Source organism: Solanum pennellii, chromosome 2, assembly GCF_001406875.1.
Source record: "Solanum pennellii chromosome 2, SPENNV200".
Classification (NCBI taxonomy): Eukaryota; Viridiplantae; Streptophyta; class Magnoliopsida; order Solanales; family Solanaceae; genus Solanum; species Solanum pennellii.
In genome coordinates, this window is record NC_028638.1 from 3,636,816 (window position 1) to 3,654,952 (window position 18,137).

At 40.5% G+C, this 18,137-nt stretch overlaps 1 pseudogene; it reads left to right on the forward strand.

The window, feature by feature from the left end:
• Window positions 1–3,237: 3,237 nt before the first annotated feature.
• Window positions 3,238–18,137, forward strand: part of LOC107009668 — a 32,394-nt pseudogene continuing 17,494 nt past the window's right edge.

Genomic DNA, 18,137 nt, shown 5'->3' on the forward strand with positions numbered 1-18,137 from the left:
TTAAAAAAATTAAGAACGCTTAGGTCTTAAGAGAAAAAGAGAAAAGAAGAGAAGATCAAGAATTCTTCAAAGAACGCCAAGATCGTTGCATGGATTTCGTCGGGGGTGATCCCTATCGAGGTATGTGAGATCATTCTGTGTTGGGTCTTTTCGCCCACACCCCAATTTTATTCAATTCAGCAAGTTAGATTTTATTTGAATGATAAACATGGAAGTTCTTGAAGAAAAATTGTGAAATTCTTGTTGATTAAATTGTAGTTGATCTCTAGTAGATTATACTTATGTTTCCGGACTAGTATTGGGTCTAATATTTTGGGTAATGAGGTATTTAGTGATCCTAAGTATTTGGGATGGGATCCATTAAAGTTTAGGAGGTTTAGAGATGAAAAACGGAGAAAAAAAGTCAGAGGTCCTGTCAAACAACCCCTGGGGCGCTACGCCTGCCAGAGCCTCTAAGGGCACGTTCTGTCTGACAGGCCCTGGCGCGCCGCACTAGACAGAGCGCCTCAGACCAGAGTCTGTCGGATAAACTATGGCAGTCCGCGCCTCTCAGAGTGCCAAGACCCCCTGGAGACCCCGTTCTTATCCTATCTTTTTGTACTAGTTCCTAAGTGATGTATTTATCATTCCTAGATGATTCCAACACTCTAAAGTATATCTAAACATCATGAAATCATCGATAAACATGAGGTCATGATCCTTCAATCCATACTCCGATTCAAGGGAAGCTACGATCAAAGTCAAAAAAGTTAAGAGTTAAGTTTCAAGTTAAATAAAGAGCAAGAGTTGAGTTTATTTATCAAAAGCTATAAGGGAACTAAGTATTCCCTAAAGGTTTATATATGTTTTCACATTTAAGTTTAAAAGGAAACTAAGAGTTCAAAAAGATTTTTCAACAAAAATGGGAAAGTTGATTCCAAAAGGAGTTTTTTAAAGCTAAAGGGTTCAGTAAATTATCTCAACCCAAAGGAAGGAAGTTTTATAAAAGCATGAGCTAAAGTATATTTTGGGAGTATTATTGAGCACCCATGTGGGGATGAGAATTCACATTAACTAAAGTCTACATGTAATCCATGAAGCCATCATGGATGTTAATGGGTCATACATTTTAGATGATCATGTAAGTTAAGATTAGTGGATCCAATAATTTGAGTAAGGTCCTATACCAATGGAAAGGTATAGGATGGTCCTTGGGAAACATGAGGTAAACCTTTGTATCACCAATTAGGCTCATAGTTGTGGTTGTCGGCAAGAGAAAGAGAAAAGACATAAAGTCAACACTGAAGCTGTCCCGAATTTTCAAAAAGACACCTTAACTTTCAATCGTCCTATTACCCCACTAAACAATTTTGAATAGATATAATTATATCATTTTTCGATCCGCCCCAAGTTTTAAGAAGCAAGTGATTTACACACCAATCATTATATGACACATGTTAATTTTATTTAAAATGTATTTTTTTCTTAAGTTTTTTCCTTATCTTTTTTTAAAACATTATTTCTCTCTCTTACTTTTTGACTTTTAATTTTGATTTATCTTAAATTTCACTTCATCTCCCACCTCCCACTTTCAAGTGGTTCATTCCTCCATTTTTTTCTACATCCCATGTCAAATTGAGCCTACTCCCATTTTTTTATTTTGTTTTTTCTCTTTTGGTCAAATTCTTTATAGCATTTTAAATAAAATTAACATATATCATATAATGATTGGTGTGTAAATACACTTGCTTCTTAAAATTTGGGGCTGATCGAAAAATGGTATAATAATATATGTTCAAAATTGTTTAGTGGGGTAGTAGGATTGTTACAAAGTTAATGTGTCTTTTTGCAAATCCGAGACAACATCAGTGGTGACTTTATGTCTTTTCTCGCAACAGAAACTCAAAGTTATATTACTTTCATATATAAGTAGATGAGTTTTTTATTGCACTTCTTTAAAGAACTAACTTGTTTTATTGTTTACAAGCTTTATATATATATATATATATATANAGGTTATTTTTAAAGCATGAGATAAAGTTTATTATGGGAGTATTATTGAGCACCAGTGTGGGGATAATAGTTTTTATTAAATTGAGTTTCCGTGCAAACAATTTAGCCATCATCGATTTTAAAGGGTCATACTTTTTAGATGATCACGTAATTTAAGCTACTAGATTGACTAAGTTGTGAAGTTCTATGTGACAACAAAGTATAGGCTAGTTCTAGAAGCGTGGGCGATACACTATATCATCACTTAGGCTCATAGTGGTGGTTTTTGGTTAGAAAATCTCCCAAAATACTATATTACTTTCTTATATAAGTAAAGTTGCGTAGTGATTGCATTTTCATTAACTAACTGAGTTGTTTTCACTGTTTTACGAGCTTTATATATATATATATATACATACATATATATATATATATATATATATATTGCATGTGTGTTTTAAATTGCATTGTATATACACATTGAGTTAAGAATATTCTTGAGTTGAGCAAAACCAAGTTAAGTTCATCTTAATCTCCTCAAGCTTAAGTTGTTGTTTAGTATTCCAACTCGCATATGCGTACATTCAATGTACTAACGCTACTTGCCTGCATCGTTTTATGATGCAGACGCATGTAACCAGGATCAGCACCATTGATCGAGTTGAGCACTCCGTATTCACTTGGTGAGACTCCTTGCATTCAGGAGGACATCCCTTTATTTGTTTCTTTATCTTAGTTAATCAGGATGTTGTGGGGTTTGTCCCAACATTTATCGCAGTTATTATAGGCTTCATAGATAGATAGACATACATTTAGTAGTTCAGTTTTAGAGTATGTTTTGTTTTATGACTTCATATGTTCAAGTGTTGAGACTTAAGTGTCATTTTGGCCAGATTATTATACTACATATTTATTTTAATCATGATCTATTTCTTGATTGAGTTGAGTTAAGTCTTCCTCGGAGTTAAATAAGTCAGGACAAGGGGTTGCTTGGGGGCCAACAATGGTCTTCGAATGCTGGCCATATCCAGGGTGTAGACTCCAGGCTTGGCAAACTTGTTATCAGAGTATAGATTTCAAGAGTCCTAGGGAGTATATGAAGTCGGGTATGTACAGTCTTAGTCATCGGTGTGAATCACGCCACATCTATGATTAGGAGGCTACAACATTTAGGAACATCTCACTTCTTCACATTCTTTTCATGCGTTAGAGTTTATCTCTAAAAAGTCTCTCTCTAATTCATGCTTGCACGGGTTTTAGATCATCATGCCTCCACGAAGAGAAGTCAGAGGTCGACCAGCCAAGAGAAATGTTGAGGAACAAGAGTTACCCAATGCACCCGATGTGCAACCCCAATGAGAGATTACCAATGCTGAGTTCCGGGAAGCTATCCGGGCTCTAAGCCAAGTGGTCACTAACCAAGTCAGGCAATAGAGAGGAGCTCGACATGAAGAGCTGAAACCTCAAGGGTTTGTGAGTTTTTGAGAATGAATCCTCCTAGCTTCACTGGATCAAGCACTACTGAGGATCCGGAGAACTTTGTGGAAGAGTTGAAGAAGGTGTTTGAGGTAATGCATGTGGTTGATGTCGAGTGGGTTGAATTAGCTGCATATCAAATGAAAAATGTGGCTAGGAATTGGTTTGACCAATGGAAGGAGGGCACGGTTGAGGATGCAACACCTCTAAGTTGGGCTTGTTTCGAAGAATCCTTCTTGGAGAGGTTCTTTCCTCGAGAATTGAAGGAAACAAAAGTACAATAGTTCCTCACTTTGAAACAGGACTCCACACTCATGAGTATGTGTTGAAATTCACCTAACTACCTTACTATGCTCTGGAAATGGTGAAGGATATGACGAGCAGAATGATCTTGTTTATTTCCAGTTTGGGTCGTGCTTCAAGCAAGGAAGGTAGGCCTGCAATATTGATTGGTGACATGGACATATCAAGGCTTATGGTCAATGTGCAACAAGTTGAAGAGGCTAAGCTGAGAGACAAAGAGGAATATCAAATTAAAAAAAAGAAGACTCGGAATGAGTCTGGTCAAAACAAGGGTGGTTTAAGTCGACCACATTTTCAGAAATCAAAGGGGTTTCTAGTGCACCTATGCCCAGAAACAAAGGTGAGTATAATGGCCAGAATTCGCAGAACTTTAAGGCTAGGCCAGCCCAGTCCCAAGATAGTGTGGAACAAGGAGGTAGTTGGGCTTCTGCATGTGGTAGGTCCAGCCTAGTAAATGTCGTGATGGCCAGACAGGTTGTCTCAAGTGTGTTCAAGAGGGTCACTTCATGAGAGAGTGCCCTAAGAATAAGCAAGGTGGTGGAAATACGGGTAAAATAGCTCAAACTTGATTAGTTGCTCCACCAGACATGGATGTACCTTGAGGAGCCACTTTTGATACAGGCGAGAGAGGGGGGGTGATATACCGTGGTTTCACGGTATTTTTAATGATTTTTCCTTAAGTTTACTATGTCCAGGCCACACCTTTGTGGTAACTAGTAGCCTGATGCAAATGCTCACTGCCAGAGGTTTGTTTTCAGGGATATCTTCTGAGGATCCACATGCCCATATAGCTAAAGTAAGGGCAGTGTGTAAAAGTTGTGTAGGGAGGCCTGACTTGGACTTGGATGTAATAGGGCTAAGAGTGTTTCCTCTCTCACTGACGGGAGAGGCTGCTATTTGGTTCACTGAGCTCCCTTACAACTCAATTTTCACTTGGAACCAACTAAGGGATGTTTTCTTAGCACGCTACTACCCGGTCTCCAAGAAACTAAACCACAAAGACAGAGTGAACAACTTTGTGGTACTACCAGGAGAGTCAGTTAGTAGTTTTTGGGATAGATTCACCTCATTCTTGAGAAGCATCGCCAATCACCGCATAGATGATGAGTCATTGAAGGAATACTTCTATCGTGGACAGGATGATAATGATAAAGCGGTGTTGGATACTATAGCGTGTAGTTCTTATGAGGATTGTCCTTATGCTGAGATTGCTTAAAAGTTAGAGAAAATCTCCCGGAACAATAAAGCTTGGAGTACTAGGAAGTCAGATAATGGGAGACACACCTTCGCAGTGCAATCCACTCACAACCCAGCCACAGATGAGATTCGTGAAGAGATGGCTCAGATGAGAACTAAGCTTGGGTTGGTATTAAAACATATCACTGGGGGTGCAGAAAAGATAAATGCAGTTAACTACTTGTCTAAAGCACCACCGCCAAATGATGAATGCTATTATGTGGAGGATTCCTATGCAGTAAATGAGCAGACAGGAGGTTTCCGACCGAGTGCCCAAGTCTCAAATCAGGATAATTGGCGCCAAGGTCAAGGGAACCAAGGTGGGATCTATGGTTAATATAACCGTGAAGGTCATTATGTTGGAGATGGAAACTACAACCGCGACAAAAACTTTAGCAGGGATAACTATGGTAACAAAAATGATAGAAATGGGCCCTATGTCCCTCCTCAATATCGTGAAGTCACTCCTAGGGATGGTGGAGATAGTATGGCGCGAGTTGAGGATATGTTGCACAAAATGATGAGGAGGTTCAATGCTAATGATGAGCACATTAAAGAGTTAAGGAGTGATTTAGCGGGTATTGGGCAGAAAGTCGATACACATGCAATATCAATTAAACAGATCGAGTTTCAAATAGCCCAATTATCTGTGACTGTGCACACACGCAACCGGGCATTCTTCTTACCAACACTGTCCAAAATCCTAAAAATGATGCATACTGTATGGCAATCACTACTCGGGGTGGTAAGCAAACCATTGACCCACCTATACCGTCTAATGAGGAAACGGTGAGAAAGGATAATGATAAAGTGGCATATGGTAGTGGTGAAGCAGAAGATAGCACTAGAAAAGATGCAGAAGTCCCTATAAAGGTAATTCCCATGCCTAGACCCCCCCTTCCTCAGAGATTAGTGAAAAGACCGAGGATGGTAAATATCGGCGTTTTATAATAATGTTGAAGCAGCTTTCTATCAATGTCTCTTTGGTAGAAGCTCTAGAACAAATGCCCGGTTATGCCAAATATATGAAAGATCTGGTTACAAAGAAAAGATCGGTCACTTTCGAGGATGATGATAGAATGCAACATTGTACTGCTATTGCTACAAGATCTCTCGTACAAAAGAAAGAAGATCCGGGTGCGTTCACTATTCCTTGTACAGTCGGGTCATTATATTTTGCGAAAGCATTATGTGATCTGGGGGCAAGCATAAATCTCATGCCCCTCTAGATTTACAAGATGTTGGGCTTGGGTGACCCTAAGCCCACTGCGATGCGGCTACTGATGGCTGATCGAATAGTGAAAAGGCCTATAGGGATACTCCAGGATGTGCTAGTAAAAGTGGAGTCGTTCATATTTCTGGCAGATTTTGTTATTCTTGATTTTGAAGTCGATTTTGAAGTGCCTATTATTCTTGGGAGGCCATTCCTTGCTACGGGTAGAGCCTTAGTTGATATGGAAAAGTGGCAGATGAAATTTCGGTTGAACAATGAAGAAGCGACCTTCAACATTTGTAGGTCCATGAGGCAGAGTGGTGAGTTCTAATCGGTATCTTCTATATCCTATAAAGAAAAGATGAAGAAGGATAATGACCTAAAAAGTGAAAAACGAGAGTTTATGGTTAAGGATTTGGTGCTTTTAGATAGTTCTAGGTTGCGTTGGCTTCCGGGCAAGCTCAAGTCCAAATGGACTGGCCCTTACTTGATTACCCAATTATCCCCTCATGGAGCAGTTGAGTGCGGTTTAAGGTGAATGGAGAACGAATAAAATCCTATTTTGGGCAACTAAATCGGCAAATGAAGGGATCGAGGCATACCATCTTGATGAAGGCTGAGTAATCAAGCGTCCTCAGTCGTGCCGCGACGTTAAATCAGGCGCTTGTTGGGAGGCAACCGAATACTTATAGTTTTTCTTTTTAGTAATGGTAGCATTTTCTACTAATGGGTTTTAAATTTTCTGGCACATCACCAGGAAATTCTGCAGAAAATCACTCTCCAGCAGTCACTGACGGACCGATCGACGGCCCGTCACTCACGTGACGGACCGTCGCTTGAATCCGTCGTGCCAGGTACGTCTTTCTGTTATTTTCAAAACTAGGGCACACGAGACGGAACCAATAACGGAGCGTCACAAATGCGACAGACCATCGTCGGGGACTCGTCGCGTAATTAATGAAGCGTACCCGACCCGACCCGGCTGGGGGTTTTAAAAATTCTTAACAGTTAAAAACCCAACCCCTTCATTTCACCCATTTCCTTCACTCTTCCTCCCATTTCCCTCCCTTTTCAACTTCCAATTTCCTACCTCTCTTTTTTCAACCGATCATTTTCCCAAATTCCCCAATTTCTAAAATCCACTGTCTACTAGTCGAAGTCTGCTGCTGTGGTTCTCTACTTGATCACCAAGTACCTTCCTCGCTTGTTTGTCTAAAATTCTCAGGTATGTGTCTCTGATTCCTACCCATTTACATTGCATTTTTGTTTATCAATTAGTATTAGCCTATTTTTTATTGATGGGTTCATTCTTTAATGCATATTCTGTCTGACCTAGGTTGAGAACCCTCAAAATTGCCTTGTTAAAACTCTAGAAATAGGAGATTTAGCATTGCTAGTTTACTAGGTATTTGGGTTAGACAAATGTAGGTTAAAACACTAAGAATTCCATTTGGGCCATAGGGGATGAATTGGGCATCCCCAGTTCGGTCATTGAATGACAGAACGAGACCCCGATGACGGACCACCGTACCCACGACGGACCGTCATTGGGTCCGTCCCAACATCCCGGACACCCCACTGTCCACTTTTCTCCAAGTGTCCACCAACGGACACATGCGACGGACCGTCTTTCCCACGATGGTCCGTCCTGCACAACCGTTCTGGTTGTCAAAGACCCTGTTTCTAAGGGTCTCCCACTTTTTCTAAGTGTCCTTCAACGAACACATGCGACGGACCGTCATCATCACAACGGTCCGTCCTGCACATACCGTCATGACGGTTAGAGACCCTATTCTTAAGGGTATCTCACTTTTTCTAAGTGTCCTATAACGGACATCTACAATGGACCATCATACTCTCGACGGTCCGTCCTGCATAACCGTTATGACGGTCAGAGACCCCTCTCCTAAAGGTCTCCATACTTTTTCCAAGTGTCCTCTGACGGACACCTATGAAGGACCGTCATACCCTCGACGGTCCGTCCTGCGTAACCGTCATGACAGTCAGAGACCCCTCTCCTAAGGGTCTCCATAATTTTTTCTAAGTGTCCCATGACGGACATCGATGACGGACCGTCATCATCACAACAGTTCGTCCTGCTTATCCTTCATACTTGCCAGAGACTTTCCTTCAGGGGTCTCCACATAAACATAGTTCAAGTAAGACATGACGGACCCCATGACGGTCCGTCGTACTCACGACGAGTCGTCACCTGGTCCGTCGTGTTTCACTGTTACTATAGAAATGTCATTACATCTTAACTCTTTTATTTATTTTGTGTCGTTTTTCTTGTCTTGTTTGCTCCTTCTACTACTAATAGTGATTCTTTACAAGTACTATCTATTATGGCACCAAAACAAGATCGAGTTTACGCACGTGGGCGATCGAAGTCTGTCACCCCGTCTGCCCGCCTGATCATTGGCTCTAATGATGAGCGTGACCCCGAGTACGTGCCCCCAGACACTTCCACCCCATCCCGAGCTGCACGTGCTGCCAGAGCCACACCTAGAAAGGTGGCGTCCGGCATAGTCACTGCCTCCCAGTCTGATGAGCAGCGCACACTGACCGGCACACCTTCTGGGTGAACTACTCATGAAGAAGGAGCGTCTGGCTCCTTAGGAGTTTCGTGGTCAGAGGAAGCCTCCAGATCTGCTGAGGTCCCTGCACCCGCCACAGCTGCACAGTCTGCCTCATCTGATGAGGCTGACAGTTCGGAATCCACTCCCGAATCACCGACTCATGCTCTCGCCCAGGTTGCCGACCAGCCCGACCGGTGGTATGTTGACGGGCAGTATCAAGTCTATTCAGACGCAAAGTTTCTGAATGACAAAGGAGTCATGACACGGACACTTACATTGGAGTGGCGGGTCCTTACGGGAAGTCTCTCGACTATGCCAGAGATCCACAATCTCTTCACCAGACAATGACTAGAGTGGACAGCGCGTTCGTTGGGACGTTATAGTGAAGAGTTGGTGCGAGAGTTCTACGCCTCCTACGTGGCTACTCTCAGATCACAGATTGATAGGCGGGCTGCCCCCGTCAAACAGGCCCCACTTGAGCATGTCCGAGTACGTGGCATTCAGGTTGATATCTCCCTGCCTTCCATCCGCTGGTATATATACGGCGAGGATGCTGATGCCAAACGAACCTCTCTCACCGCCGAGTTTGACTACCGGTGGCAAACCGTCAAAGATGGCCAATTCTTGCGTGAGCCATCGCTGAGAGAGACCATCAAGAGGTGGATGGCCCTGCACTTGTCTGTTGATGGAGAGGGTGCTGACTGGGTGACCGAGCCGAAGGGATCCATCAAGAAGTCTAACCTGACCTTCACGACGAAGTTTTTGTGGTTGATTGTCCGCCACTGCCTTTCCCCCACAGCCGCTGATAATATAGTCACATGGGATCGTGCAATACTGATGGCGGCGATGATAGCCAGGTTTGAGGTGGACTTTGCTTGGCTTCTACAGGCGATCATGCACAAGAGGGCTTTTAAGGTCACATCTACCTACCCTTTCCCGTGCATGATATTTTCTCTATGCAAGTCCACAGGTGTGCCTATATGGCACGTTGATCAGCTCAAGACCCCGCTGGGCACTGTTGATATCGACCTCATTAGGGATGAGGCCAATAAGTTGGATCCACGCAGAAGACCACGTCTAAAGATGCCTCCACTTTGTGACAATCTGGCTGATACGGTAGCCCAGGCCCGCACGGCTACACAGGCGTCTTCCATTGACACTACCCCGGTCGAGTCTATCCCGAGTAATAGCACTGCGCCGAGCTCCTCTCGCTCAGCCCCTTTTCCCGCTCTAGTCCCACTTGCTAGGGTCCAGAACTACACTTCTGCATCACATCCAGCCTTGGACGCAAAGGTCTATTGGTGAGGCAGAAGAACGCTTGGAGCAGAGAATGGTCCAGCACACAAAGCGGAAGATCATTGAGGTTCATCAGCACTTGGAGTTGCGGGTGCTAGCCCGGCTAGCCCCTCAGGTGGATTTGTCGACCTTCAGGCTTCGGTCGACAGTCTTCGCGCAGACATCGATATGATCTTAGATGCTAGGGTGCCTGAGTCTGAGGCCCCTTCTACAGAGCCTACTGAAGACACAGTGATGGCGGCCTTATTCACCACTTCTGAGATTCCACCACCTCCCCCTCGAGAGCATTCCAAGAGGCTTAGGGGTCGAGAGGAGGATGAGGCTAGAGAACGGAAGAAGGAGCGCTGTGAGATGGAGGCTGCGAGGAGAGCCTCGCTTGCTGATGAGGAGGCGCGTCGGATGAGGGCTGTAGAGTCAGTTGCTGGAGCATCTAGCTCCAGAAATGTGGAGCTAGGAGGAGGCACTGCTGATAGTGCTTTTGATGCTGAGGAAACTACTGAGAGTGTCCATATTAGAGAGGTAGTGGGTTCCGGGGAACCGGACCCACCAGCTTGCTGATCGTCGGCGCTTTGCGCCCCAGGTTTGCTTCACCTACCACTCTTGTATTTCAATTTTTTTATGAATTGGGGACAATTTCATGTCTTTTTGTTGGGGGGAGGGGGGTAAATGGAAAGTGAGTGCTACGGTGAAGTCTGAGTAGCCCAATTCACTATCCTCTTTTGGGGTTTTCTTGCCTGTGTTCTTCTTCCCCAACAGAATATTTTTACTGTTGAACCGGCATGTCTATATCTTGTGTACATAGTTTAATTCTGAAGCATGATGGCTAAAATTATATACTGATGAAATGAAAATGATGCATGACTAGATATAGTAATTGATAAATGTGTGGCTCTAAGCATGACATAGAGGTACACCACTGCATGACCCTAAGTCTTTAGTTCGAACTAGGTGTTTGATAATCTGGTAGAGTAATGAGATGTCAAGTGAGTGTGAGGAAGATTTGAATGGTCCACTATTTGTACTGAGCTAGAACTTGCCTGGTTAGTCCTGCTAAAAGTAAGCTGTAATAGACAATTAGGAAAGGATCATAGGCCCTTGTTCAATATAGCCCATTTTTAGCCTAAATAAAAGCAAAACCAAATGAAATTAATCCTTCTTTGATCCAAATGATTTGAGCTTAAACTAGACCTTTCTTTTTAACCCCAACTGATCTTTTCTGAGAATAATGTGTTGGCCCTGGTCCCTCCTTGGACATGTGCTCCTCAGCTTATGCCAAAAGCATAAGTTGAGGGTGACTAATGCAGTAAACAACCCTTTTTATGGCCCTGACCCAACTTTGGGTATTGTGTACTTTGACTCATGACAAAGCCATGAGTTGAGGGTGGCTATTATGAGGAATGCTTTGGAAAGTGAGGTTTAAAGAACAAAGAGAGATAAAGAACAAATGTAAAGTGACTCAAGAATCAGTTGAAAGAAAAGTGAAACAAAAAAATACAATAAATACAAGCAAGAAAAGAAGAGGGTCACTTACACAAATGAAGAATGAAGGGAAAATAGCAAGGTGAAAGAATTTGAGAAACTAGGTGAAATAAAATGATAAAAAGTTGTATGTTTAGCCGATATGTCAAGGATGGCAAAAGTCACTAAAGTGTACCTAAATGTATCCTACCTGACCGTGAGCCTATGTTACAAGCCTAAGAGTTGTATAGCGAACTTAAATCAGTGAAAATAAGGGCAAACTTATGGAAATATGTATGAATGAGTGTGAATTTGTTCTGAGAGTGAGTGTTGAAAAGTAATCCTTATACTCAAACTGAAATCATTGTGTGAAAAATGAGGATTTTGTTTTGAAGTGAGGACACTAGTTGCAATACCGGAAATATGAGCACCTCGATGAGAAATTAAAGAGGATAGGTGTTAGTGCATGGTGAGTCTGTGTCATGGTCTGATTCCACATAATTCAAGCCTAATAGTGATAGCATGCATAAATATGATGAGATTTATCGGGATTGATAGCCAAATGATTGCGAAAGATGAAACACGGATACTATTGTACAAAGATTTTGTATTGAGTCATAGTGCGTCGCTTGAGGACAAACAACGAATTTAAGTTGAGGGTGTTGACATACCGTGGTTTCACGGTATTTTTAATGCTTTTTCCTTAAGTTTAGTGTGTCCAAAAGCCTTTTTGTATTACTTTTTATGTAAGTTTCTCTTTATTTGCAGGAAATCTGTCTAAAAGATGAATGCAGAGGTTTTTTGAGCAAGAAATGCAGAAAAGTACCACCTACGGAGCTTGTGACGGTTCGCCGTACTCGTGATGTTCCGTAGGTGGCATCGTAGTGCAGCTCCTGAAGGAAGATGGGGAATTCTGACCAAGTGTGGGGTTACGAAGTGCGTGACGGACCATCGTAGCCATGAAGGTCCAAACTTCTAGTTCATCATGAGGATAAGAGCAGTAGTCCTAGTACCCAAATTCCAAGAGTTCAAGTGTTTTGGAACGAAGACCCTCGATGGACCGTTGTGCCTGTGACGATCCGTCATATCTGCCATAGAGGGTAATGAAGAGAGCAACAAAAGAAATTGCACAAGTATAGGACGACAGAGTCCATGACGGCCCGTCGTGACCACGACGATCCGTCGCGAGGTCCTTCAACCCATCCGCGTTTTGACAGATTTCCAGCAAATCGAGTCCTTATTTAATTAGGTTTTTGTTTTTTATAAATAGTTTAAAAACCTCATTTTTGGGGTTAGACTCTTGATTATTTGAGCTTCTTTGTGGATTAGGCTTTGTGATTATTATTACACTTTTGGAGAATCTTTAGTCTTCAATTAATTTCAGTAATTGATTGTTGGTGATTTTTGTTGATTAATCAAGTCAACTTCTGGATTTTATTCTTTCTCATTGAAGTAAGTGCATGAATTCTTATATTACATATTTGAATATCATGATTATGACTACGGGTAACTAAACTCCATAACTAGGGTTGTGGGAACCATAGGCGAATAATGAGGTAAAACATAACAAAAATAACAATTCTAGAATAGTGTCTTGCATGTATTGATAATTCTTTCGCTTAGAAGTCTTTTTAACGGATGGCCAACGTTAGAACTTTCCTTAATGCTACTTGCCGGACAAAGGAGGTAGATAATAGGAAAAGAATTATCAACATAGATTTAGTGTATACTATCTAATAGGCTAGTATTGATTGGTACGAGGTGATAACTTAGTCAAATATCGAATACGATGCTTAATATGAAGTAAACGTAAGGGTTAGTATAGCAACACACGTAGCCGGACCAAGGTGAGGAGTGAAATTTTCTAGATGCCGGACCAAGGATTTAGAAATACATAACTTATCACTTTGCATGCAAGATACTAGGAAAGAATTATTATAGTTAGAATTATCAAGTTAGAACCTGTAGGGGACACGTAAACCCTAGTTACTTTTATTAATTGATTAAACTCCACCATTTGAAACTGTTAGTTGTCTCCTTTAGTTTAGATAGTTATTTTAATTCATTTAGATGTAAAAAACCCTTTTATTGTATTTGCTTTCCAAAGAAATAATTGACTAAATAGTAGTAATAATCGATTAAAGTTAAGTCTGAACTATTTTCCTCGTGGGAACGATCCCAACCTCATTAGTTGGGTTCTTTACTTGATACGACTGCTTTACTTCTTATTTGAGAAGTAAGTTTGATCGTATCAGGGGACAAACCGTTTTTATCCAATTACTAGCCGCCAAGAGCAAGAGAACTCTCTAGATGTAGTTACGGGTATGATCAAAGTCTTTATTTTTTATGCTTATGCTTTTTAGACTCAGGAGCAAGTTTATCTTTTGTAACTCCATATGTTGCAAATCAGCTTCAGATTCTTCCTGAAAAACTTTGTGAACCCTTTTTTGTTTCTACACCTGTTGGGGAGTCTATTCTAGCAGAAAGAGTCTATCGTGATTGTCCTGCTTCCATCAATCACAAGAGTACCATGATTGATTTAAAAGAGTTAGACATGGTATATTTTGATGTCATTCTAGGTATGGACTGGCTCCATGCCTTTAATGCATTAATAGATTGCAGAACTCGAGTCGTCAAGTTTCAAATTCCTAATGAGCTAGTCATAGTGTGGACTAGTAGTTCAGCAATGCCTAAGGGTCATTTCATTACATACCTTAAGGCAAGGAAGTTAGTTTCAAAGGGGTGTATCTATCACTTAGTCCGAGTTAATGACTCAAGTGTTGAGGTACCTTCCCTTCAGACAGTCTCTATAGTCAGTGAGTTCCCAAAACTCTTTTCTAATGATCTACCTGGAGTCCCTCCTGAAAGAGGGATAGATTTCGGTATAGACGTCATCCCAGATACTCGTCCTATCTCTATTCCACCATAAAGAATGGCACCAGCAGAGTTAAAAGAGTTAAAAGATCAATTGAAAGATTTTCTAGATAAAGGCTTCATTCGACCAAGTGTCTCACCTTGGGGCACTCTGGTTTTGTTTGTAAGGAATAACGATGGTTCCCTTAGTATGTGTATAGACTACCGCCAATTGAATAAGGTGAACATCAAGAATAAATATCCACTTCCAAGTATAGATGATCTTTTTGCTCAACTTCAAGGTGTTTCTTGCTTTTCCAAGATTGACCTTATATCTGGCTATCATCAGTTGAAAGTTAAGGAATGTGATATTCCAAAGACAGTTTTTAGAATAATGCATGGGCATTATGAATTATTGGTCATGTCGTTTGGTTTAACGAATGCAACTGCAACATTTATGGATATCATGAACAGAGTCTTCAAACCTTATTTAGATCTGTTTGTCATCGTCTTCATTGATGACATACTGGTTTATTTAAGAAATGAAGAAGATCATGCTAGTCACCTCATGATAGTTCTGCAGTCTTTGAAGGATAATAAGCTATACACCAAGTTCTCCAAGTGTGAGTTTTATCTTAAGTCTGTGGTATTGTTGGGTCACATTATTTCTGGTGATGGGATTAGAGTTGACACCCAGAAGATAGAAGAAGTTCAGAGTTGGCCTAGACCCAAATATCCAACAGATATAAGGAGATTCATGGGTTTATCTGGCTGTTATAGGAGATCTATAAAAGGGTTTTCATCTATCTCGTCTCCTTTGACCAAGTTAACTCAGAAGGCAGTCAAGTTTCAATGGTTTGAAGCTTGTGAGAAAAGCTTTTAGGAGTTGAAGAAGAGATGGACGATCGCCCGAGTTTTGATTTTACCGCTAGGAACTCAAGGTTTTGTTGTGTATTGTGATGCACCAAGAGTTTGTTTGGGATGCGTATTGATGAAGAATGGCAAGGTTATACATTATGCCTCTAGACAGTTGAAGGTTTTTGAGAAGAATTATCCAACTCATGACTTAGAATTGGCTGGAGTAGTGTTTTTTTGAAGATATGGCGCCACTACTTGTATGGTATTCATGTCGACGTATTCACTGACCACAAGAGTCTCAAATATGTGTTCACTCAGAAAGAACTCAATCTCAGACAGAGGAGGTGTTTGGAATTACTCAAGTATTATGTCATGAGTATTCAATACCACCCAGGTAAGTCTAATGTGGTTGTTGATGCCTTAAGCAGGTTGTCTATAGGAAGTACTTCCTATGTTGAATAAGGAAAGATAAAGTTAGCAAAATATGTGCACAGACTTGCACGTTTGGGAGTCAGACTTATGGATTCCACAGAAGGAGGCATAGTAGTGAGCAATAGAGCAGAGTCATCATTAGTTTCAGAGGTGAAAGAGAATCAAGACCAAGACCCCATTTTGCTTGACTTAAAGAAGAATGTTCATAAGCAAAGAGTATTGGCTTTTGAACAAGGGGGATATTGTGTGCTGAAATGTCAAGGTAGATTATGTGTACCAAGGGTGGATGAACTCCAAGATAGGATCATGGAGGAAGCTCATAGCTCAAGATACTCCATCCATCCGGGTTCCACCAAGATGTACCGCGACATGAGAGAGGTATATTGATGTGAAGGCATGAAGAAAGATATCGTTGAGTTTCTTGTCAAGTGCCCAAATAGCCAACAAGTGAATGTAGAACACCAAAGGCCTAGAGGTTTAGCTCATAATAGAGAACTTCGGGAATAAAAGTGGGAGATGATTAATATGGACTTCATCATAGGCTTGCCAAGATCTCAAAGGCAGCCTGATTCTATTTGGGTGATTGTTAATAGAATGACAAAATCGGCCCATTTCTTGCCCGTAAAGACTACCTATTCGACAAAGGATTTGTCACATGCCGAAACCATACCCTAGAATTTTGGGGTAATGTCGGATTGAAACCGGTGTACTTGACCTCTAGGAGTCTTGTACAAGCCCTTACATATCAATCATCGCATATACATAAATGAAAAGTAGTGCGGAATTAAAACTTTTCACAAAACATTTTATAGTCTTTAAAAACTCTTTCATATAAAGTCATAGGAAATACTAAGTCTTAATCTCATCAAACTTAAGACACGAGAATAATTGGGAGACGATCCATACACAATACTAATATAGAAATACTTAGTCTATTACAATACTTCAATATGAAACATAAAAGACAATCTATTCCCTCGAATCGAATGAGGACATACGTCAACTTCACTTGAATGATGCTACACTCCAAGTCTTCACTTCTCGAATTCTCCTCACGTACCTATAACTATAGAGATAGATAAAAACATGGATTAGTACAACCACATGTACTAAGTATGACATAATGCATGAAAATCATGAAAATAGAATTTTATTGGAAATATGCATCTTTTCATTTAAAAAATCATATTGTAATAATAAGAACAAAATTTAACAACTTACAAACACATAAGATAACATTTAAACAATTTAACATATTTTTGAGCCAACATTACAGTGAGCTCAACTCACTGTACAATGAAGGAATTCACTGTTACAATGAAGTTGTTTACTTCTTCCTTATACGCTTCTTAACATGTAGTCTTCTCACTAAAATATATCCTAAGCAACACAAAGAGATACCACCCATACAACCTCCCTAAGCATACCGAAATGATCCTCAAGAATAATTATAATAAGACACATACACAATTACAAGACATCAAACACATCAAATGTAGATGACATGACATTTGCATACCAAAGGCTGTCAAAAGACTTACTTAAGTAAATCAAGAAGATAACATCCATGATTGACCTCTTCAAGACAACGTCAATAATCCTTAAGACTTCCAAAGTTTAGATCATGTCCACATATGCAACTATTTCCTTAACTAGAGTCATTCTTAAGACTCATTTAGGTAAGATACAAAGTGACCATTCCTATGCCCCCTTCACACCTTAACTAGACAACCCTTAGCTACTCTAGATAAGTACTTATTCATTTAACATATTTTCTCAACTTAAGTCATTACTTTTATCAGTTTATTTAGGAGACATTCAACACATAAAGGACATTCAAGTAATGGTCTTGGACAAGACCTAGGAACTCCACATAACACCTTCAAAGCCTATTGTGCAATGTCTATATAGAGTCACATACCACCACCAAAACTTCAGAGAACTTCTATAATAATAATAGGTAATCTATATAATCAGAATAGGCAATAAACTACATAGACCATGATAGAAAAGCATGGAATCCGAAGTTTTAACCTACTCCGATAAGGTATTCTACTTGCCAATGGTAGAAATTAGACACATCCCATGTAGGCACATGGTTAAGGAATATGAAGGGAATGCTTTGCAATCTAGTGTCATTATTTTACAAGAACTACTTCTCTTACCATACTCACTCGGAGCTAGCCTTCTTTCTCATAGATTAATTTACACTTAGGGTGTGTTTGGTATGAAGGAAAATGTTTTCCATGGAAAATGTTTTCCTAGAAAATGTTTTCTTGAAAAACAAGTAGATTTTGGACTTATTTTCTCATGTTTGGTTGGTGAGTAGAAAATATATTTTTCAGAAATAATTTTTAGTGTTTGATTTATGAATGAAAAATATCTTTGATTTTTACTAGAGTAGAAAATAATTTATGAAATTGAAAATATTTTTTAAAAATAATTTTTTTTGGGGTGGGGCG